General features: G+C 37.7%; 1 protein-coding gene across 3 annotated transcripts in view; it reads right to left on the bottom strand.

Annotated features, from left to right (window-relative positions):
- Positions 1-7,708, bottom strand: part of Cdh7 (cadherin 7) — a 159,527-nt gene extending 151,819 nt beyond the window's left edge. The window contains exons 1-4 of one of the 3 annotated variants that reach the window (XM_021155566.2): positions 7,457-7,708; positions 6,995-7,120; positions 6,806-6,892; positions 6,248-6,495 (exon numbers count right to left, since the gene is read on the bottom strand). The gene's annotated coding sequence lies outside the window, so the exon portion shown is untranslated. Of the gene's footprint in view, positions 1-6,247; positions 6,496-6,805; positions 6,893-6,994; positions 7,370-7,456 lie in introns of those variants that run through there. The other 2 variants (XM_029480694.1, XM_021155574.2) reach the window with 2 other exon arrangements.
- Between the last annotated feature and the right edge of the window lie 79 nt (positions 7,709-7,787).

Here is a 7,787-nt window from a genome sequence, read left to right as displayed (position 1 = left end):
GTCTCTCTCTCTGTCTCTCTCTCTGTCTCTCTCTCTGTCTCTGTCTCTCTCTGTCTCTCTCTCTGTCTCTCTCTCTCTCTCTCTCTCTCTCTATATATATATATATATATATATATATATATATATATAATGACAGCAACCCCTCAGTTATTTCTGCATATCGATATTGAAAATAAATAGCAAGAACTTGAAATTTCATCATGCATTGTGTAACTTCTCCAGTTTTTTCTGTATTCATGGAAAATATATAATAGTGACACAGAACAATTTATGCATGTGACTGATTTAAAGCAGAGAACAAATTATATATGTCAGCATTTCATAATAAGCCCAATATCATCCCATAAATCTGTGTCTCAAACCAAGAATGCTACATTTAGCCTTAGCTTCTTTATAATTCGTCATTTTCCCTATGGCCTACTCTCATATCTGAGTTTCACAAACACATGTCAGCAAATGTGCATATGTCAGAGATAAGCAAAGGCTGAAGTGGCCATGTTCTAAGCTGAACTTCCTGCCCTTGTAGGATAACTAACTGAATATGTCAACTCTTTGGAAATTTGAACAACTGAATTCTTTTCCACTGATAGCTCAGTAAAAGTATACACAACCTTTTTGTTTTAAGATGGTTGTAATTTCTACAGACTGTGGTCATGTTTGGGATAATTTCAGATTTGGAGCATTGTAATAGGAAATAAATTAACTTCTTACATCTAAGAAGAGAAGTAAGCAGGAGCTCAGGAGGAAAATGTTTACAAAGGGACATGAAATAAGACATGAGTAGCTGTGAATCTGAGGAAAAAAAAAGTATTGAAAGATTTTTAAAATATCTTTGTTTGCTACAATAGTTTACAGTAAAGATGTATATTTTATTTATAATAATTTTTACTTTTTCTGAAGTTTTTTATATGAAATATGTCTATGAGTAGTACTATGATAAGGATAATGTATTTACTAAGCAATCAGGGTCATCAGAGCCTTGGAAATGAAGTATAAAATGTAATGAAGTAAAGAGAAAAAGGAAAATGGTGAGCATCAGTCAGTCAGCATCAGTTGTCTGAACTAAAGCAACCTCAGCAGCAACTCTTTGGTTTCAATCATTAGTTTCACATTGGTTGCAAAGAATGATTAAAGAGGAGTTTATTTATTAGAAATTTAATTTATTAGATAATTCTATTTTATCAAGATGAGTTCATTGTTATAGCTTTTCGTAACTTTGTTTCTTTCTTGAAATTTATGTAAAATCACTTTTAAAAAATAAACAAGTGCTTTTCATGTTCTTAACCAAATGTTTTATTTATATTTAGAAGCAATGATTTCAGATCTCTCCTTAACCTCAAAAGTTGTAAAAGTATTTATGCTTCAGCATATCAATTACCAATCGTCAAAAGTGCAAATTGCCTGTAGTCTGCACCATCCGAATTAAATTTATCACACTATGAACATGATAGGCAGTGTACAGTAGTTCCTATTTGGATCCTGCACAATAACAGAGAACTTTAATAGTTTTTGATGCTCATTGTGATCCCAGTACCTGGGAGGCTGAGGCAGGATCCTTCAAGGTTATCCTAGCTTATATACAGAGACATTGGCAGAAAAATAAATACAAGCAGCAACTAAAAGATCATCTAACTGGAAATATAGATAAGCAGTATTATATTTTTAGAACAGCACATTGTGCTAAATGTTCTACAGGAGTAGATGTGATGTATGCCTGTCAATAATATGAAAAAAATTACATGATTAGATTAAATAGTTATTAGTATATATTTATTGAAGTTTACTATAAGTAAGCAGCATTTTATTGCAATTCAGTGTCATAGTTTCACTAAACCATAGGCAAGGAAGAACGGCTGATCTTTGGAGTCTGCATCAACCATAGTTCTGAAGATGCTTTAAGATATATTTACTGGATCTCATACCAGCTCACAACTTAATTACAAGTTAGTATAGATTTAAAGAAAGAGAGTGTGGTACAGTAAAAATCAGTATAATGCATAATAGTTCCTTTTTTCTTTTTCTTTTTTTTTTTTTTTTAAAGAAAAGTAGTAGTAGGACGTGATATTGAAGGATGTTAATGCAATGAGAGTGGACCATGAGAACCATGATGCATACAAGTTGCCTGATAAACACCCCAGAATCTAACTACTAATCTTTTGAGTGTTTCGTTGTCTTATCATTAATACATGACAGTATACAAAATTATGGTTGTAACAATAATATCAAGTGAAGAGTCATTGTGTTGTTGATATACTGGGAAGAAATTGTCATGTTTGAGATTACTGTAAAGCTTCAGTACACTTTAACAAGCAGCACATTCTAAATCAATTCTTATGAAAGAAAACCAACACACTTGCTAAAAAGCAGAAATGCAACAAGAGAAGTAGTTAGAAGCCACTGTGCAAAATCACAAAGCCTTAGAGCAATCTTTCACTGCTGATTCTTTGGCTAAGTCTGGGAGGAAGGCAGAGTTCTTTTCCAGATAATCCTTAGAAGAAAGTGGTGTAGTTTAAGCTCAAGGAAGAATTTGCATTGAGGAATATATAGTTGGCTTTGCATAAGGGATATTACATCCTCATTATTGCTTTTTAAAAAATTCATAATGGAAAAACATTTAATACATTTAAAAATAACAATATACATTCTAATATTTTTCAGTGCGTGGATGATCAAGTGTCAGAATTCTGCATTTGAAAGATGACTGAGACAAGAAGACTGTCATAGAATCAGTCACATTTCAATTCCAGTTGTGTCTTTAGATGCCAAGCTAGTAAGGGCAATATCCATGAAACAGTCTAAGAGAATGTCACTTCGACACTAAGAATAAAACACTCTGGATTTCCTGAGAGTTCATGCTAGAGAAAACCATGAAGAACTCACAAACTTAATGTTCTTGATATTGGAAAATATTGGTAAAGCCACAGATGAGTAGCATAAGCCACAAAAATGAATTCTACAGAATTCTTATTAAATGTTGAAGGTCACAAAGATCTATTCTTTTGGTATTTGGGACAAACCAATTCAGGAAGTATTTTTTAATGTTTGCTAAGAATTATTTGGTTAAGTTAATAAATCTTTTTTATGTATAATTCTCAGAATTTCCAATCTTTTCCATAAGCAAGAATTATATAATATTCAAAGTTCCTTTTAACCTTAACTTGGAATTTTTAACGTAAGAAAACATTTTGATAGCTTCTCAGAAAAACGTGAAGTTGAGAATGAAAGTAAAGGGTTAAGGAAACTTTTTTCTAGAAACTTTGACTATATTTAAAAAAAATAGACAGTGAGCAGTATCCAAAAATAAGATTGCCTTTTCACTACTGAAATTCCTTGATTATCAAAAGTACGATAGAACACTAAGAAGTCAACCATTTCTACTGAAAACAAACCTGAAAAACCTTCCACTGGAAATTTTAGAAATAGGGCATCAATTTAGAACAATATTTCAGAATACAAAATTAATAAATAGGAAGATTTTGTTCATGAAAATAACTAGCATGCCAGTTTTACCTTATGGGTTGTTATATAAAGCCTAATATTTAAAGATGTGTGCTATTATTATCATTCTAGATATAATCTTACCATCTACAGTCTCTAGCATGGTAAAACACTACTGTTATGCATTAGGCTGAATTTGTATGTTATTTAACATGACATTCTGTCAATTTAATACTAATCATATGTAATATTGATGTCACTCATACATATATATGTATTTGTATTCCTATGTATATTTGTATTATATAATTTCATTTCAATTAGTGAGCCTTGGGAATTTCTGTTATTTGAGATTTCTCACATAATGAGACCATGATGAAATCCATTAACTCCCTAGGCTACACAACATTAAAACCATGGACCACAATCTCCTAATAGTAGCAAGCTTCAGTATAGAGTCAGGGGCCCTAGAAACTAATCACATGGCCTTTAGTGTGCATCTGGCTATCAACCATGAGGAAAAAAACTTCCCTAAGTGGATTATATAGATAATTGCACTGAAATAGAAACAACTTCTCTCTTGGGAGAAAGAAATAAAAAGGGGAAAATCACATGGTTTATATTGAAGCCTGTACAAATTAAAAAGTAAACAAAGTAACAAACCACAGCCCTCCTGAATTATTTATGTAATAACTAAATGGATGTATTGTACTTTCAGGGATACCTCTTTACATTTTATTATTATAAAAAAAAAATCTTGTTTTTCTAGTTTTAGTTTTTAATTTGCCCTTGTATTACACCTTTCTGCCAGGTGTGATTTACACAACTTCCATGAAAGGCTTTATGTTCCAATAAATACTTTACAAAAATAACTTGAAATAAAAATTTCAAGAATGAAAAATCTTTTCTGTAATAAGAAATGAATGTATGGGTAGACATCTGCATATTAAGTGACCCTGGATATTCTGTCAGTAGGGAGTCTTGCAAGACAAGGTGGGGAAGTGGGCAGTGATCAAGGGGGCTTCTCTGCAGAACCAGCAAATTCCCAGAGGAGGCACTGTTGTACTGTTGGTCAGAGTTAGATCTCCTCTGCTTGTTAGAGGCTAGGGAGATGGTCACACAGGACTCTGTCACATGGTTTGTCCTCAGCTCCCCTTTACCACCATAGCAAGGAAAGTCAGACTCTTTTATTCACTGCAGAAACACTTGCATTTCTGTCCCTTTGGAATTAACTCGTGCATGCTGGCTATTCTAGAAGTTTCTAAAATTCTCGATTTAAGATATGGTTTTGAAGCCTTCTAATGAAGTAAAAAACATTTCCTTTTCCTTCCAAGAAAGAGCACTGTGATGTAATGCAAGCTGTTGAAGCAATAAATATAAATCCTTATAAAATTCAGGATGGTTGGAATCCCTCAACAATAATATGTACAAAAGAAAACAAGTTAAGGATTTAGTATATAGCACCTTTCTGAAAGATTTGAAAAAGTATTTAACTTGACACATAGATGTATTCATTTTCTTTTTCTTTTCTTTGATATCTATATACAGTCTGAGAAGTTTAGACCCCTGATACCACTTAGAAATCAAAATACTGAATAATAGCAATGCTGGCAAGAAAATGATGCCTGAAAAGAGACAGTGGTTTTATTTTTCAAACCAAAGAAGACTGAACAGTAGCCAACAAATATGTTCTCCACCCTCTCTCCCTATTGGATGCTAAAAACCAAGAGTCAATTCACCGGTAAGTTTCACTAATATAGATGCCTTGTAGTAGCCTTTCATAAGAAAGAGAACAACTCTATGACACTAAATCAATAAAAGTAGACTTAGGAAGAGTTGTGCATCTGTCAACTGATAGTTAATGCAATTCTAATGACCTATCGCAGTCTTTAATTACAGAAATACCTCACACTGAGAGTGCACAATGCCCTGTTAGTAACACTACAAACTAGAATAGCTTCTAGGAGGGTGATAGGCTGTGCCTCTTGCTTTATTTCTCTTTCCACACACAAAATCTCAGCAAGCTTACTCAGATAAAACTATTAAAACTGGATGCTGCTTCACAGCTTCCACTTAGCCACTGACAATTAAACAGGAGTACACAAGGAAGATTACCATGAAGTTGCTGGCCAGCAACCTATATATACTTTTGCAGTTACTCCATGCTTTTCAAAATAGCCCGTAAAAATAAAGAAAATCATTTGAATGCATTTCTCTTTCACATAGAATAACAAGCATTTGGCTCAACATGATGTCTGACCAGTTCTTTAGAAACCGAACTGTTTGAGTGGGTCTGGAAGGTGCAGTTGGAATTACTCTTAGCTCTTCCTTCCCCGTAACAACACTTCATAAAGACTCAAAACTACTTAGATTTTGCTGACCGTGCATCTGCACAAACTTCCCTTTAATAATGGTTCCTACTACAACAGAACTCTAAAAATACATTTTTGTTTTGTTTTTTGCACTGGCAATCTACCTTTAACAGCAAATATTGTCAATTTGCAATTTCAATATGATGACAATAAATTTTACTATCTGTAAAGAGAGATTAAAGTTGTGTTAATCCACCTCTGTAAAAAAAACACCTGCTGGGCACTGATATTGTGGACGGTAAGTCTTATTTTTATAAATATTGAATTTAAAACATGACCTAAATATATCTCTTGCAAAGTAAAAGGTGGTTTACAAATATTAATGGATTATTATGCAAATTTTCACAGTCTAGAGATTCTAAATCTGTAATTTTTTCCCCTAACAGCTTATGATTTCCCCAGTTCAGGGTTAATTCATTTTGGTAATCTTTACTTACCTGAACTATGACATCTAAGAAATCCGAAGGGTTAATGATCTAAACCGTGAAGCCATTCAAAGCTAAGGTCCTTTTGTATTAATCCACATGGGAGGCTGGAAGGCTGAATACCAGCAACTAGCCTTGTGCCAAGTGAACCCACGAAGATGTCCAAGTCCAGAATGAATTCCAGAGAAGCAGGGTACCCTTTTCCCAGCTCACACCAAAGGTACAAAGAGGCGAAGTGGAGGCAAACCCTGAAGATGCACCTGACCAACGGAATACTAATTACTAGGGGTGGAAAAAGAGCAACCATACTAGAGTTCCACATTCACATAAGGCCAAAGAGGTCTAGGGCAGATGGTTCAAAGGAATCCTGCTCCTGCTTACACAAGGCACACACCTCCTTCCAGCCTCAGATCTCTGCAGAAAGCGGTGGCACAATCTGCTCCGAGTTATGCCAGCATCAGTCCAAGGTCCATGGAAAGATCCGCTGGGTACCTCTTAGAGGACAGCGGTGGAGACGGCGAGTGTTTACCTCTGCATCTGGAGTGGGCTGGGATTGGGATTCACTCTCACCCTGACTACTTCCCTCGCGTTGCACCTGGTGTCTGTCAACACTGCTTTCCTGGCCGAGCTCAGGAAAACTCAGTCCTCACGCCTGTCCTGCCAGGCAGAAGCACGTCTCAACACAACACGCAGTAACTTGGGAACGCCACTGGAAACTCCGCACGGATACCCTCCCCCCTACTCCCGCTCTTTGCTCACTTATCTGTCCGGCTCCCTGCGGTGCGCAGCGAGGGCGCGCTTCTGCGAGGGCAACCTCCCCAGCCCCAAACGAGGCACACGTACACTCACCTGGGGCCTCTCTACCCTGCCAGCAGCATCAGGCACCTGAAACCATGGCGTTTGCATTTAAAAGAATGCGCACTTGGCAAGGGGGTGGAGGGGGTGGGGGTTCCACGGGCGCTCAGGGACGCTGTGCTCCCAGCTATGAGAGCCGGGCAGACACAGAAGCAGCGGACCGGCACCTGCTCAGCCCCGCAGCAGCCTACTCATCTTCCAATCACAACGCACTCCGCAGGGCACAAGGACCCTGGGGGTCATTGAATGCTAGGGTCCCGCTCTTGACAGAGACGAAAAGGGCCATCATTACTCCTCCCTTCCCACCCCCACCCTCCACCCCCATCCCCCACACACGCTAATCCTCTGCACAACAGTCTAGGGTACCAAGTCCGGAGCCAACCAGAGCGCGCGTCCCCGGAGAGGGCGGGAGGGCGAGCGCGGGTGACTTCGAGAGGGCGCGCGGGGGCCGACTTGGGAGTGCGCTTTAGAGGGAGATGCAGATCGCCGCGGGTTACCACTGACAGCACCTTGTCTGAGAGGCTACAGAGACTTCAGGACCTCCTGGAGAAACGGAAAGCGCTGCTGGCTAAGATTACCAAGAGGGAGCCGCTTAGCCGGCATGCGCGCTCGCGCGTACACACACGCGCGCGCAAACACACACACACACACACACACACACACACACACACACACCTACACACACACACACACACAC

The sequence above is a fragment of the Mus caroli genome, chromosome 1 (assembly GCF_900094665.2).
Source record: "Mus caroli chromosome 1, CAROLI_EIJ_v1.1, whole genome shotgun sequence".
NCBI classification, from domain to species: domain Eukaryota; kingdom Metazoa; phylum Chordata; class Mammalia; order Rodentia; family Muridae; genus Mus; species Mus caroli.
Note: the sequence above shows the minus strand (reverse complement) of the source record. Positions and strands in the feature narration are given on the sequence as shown.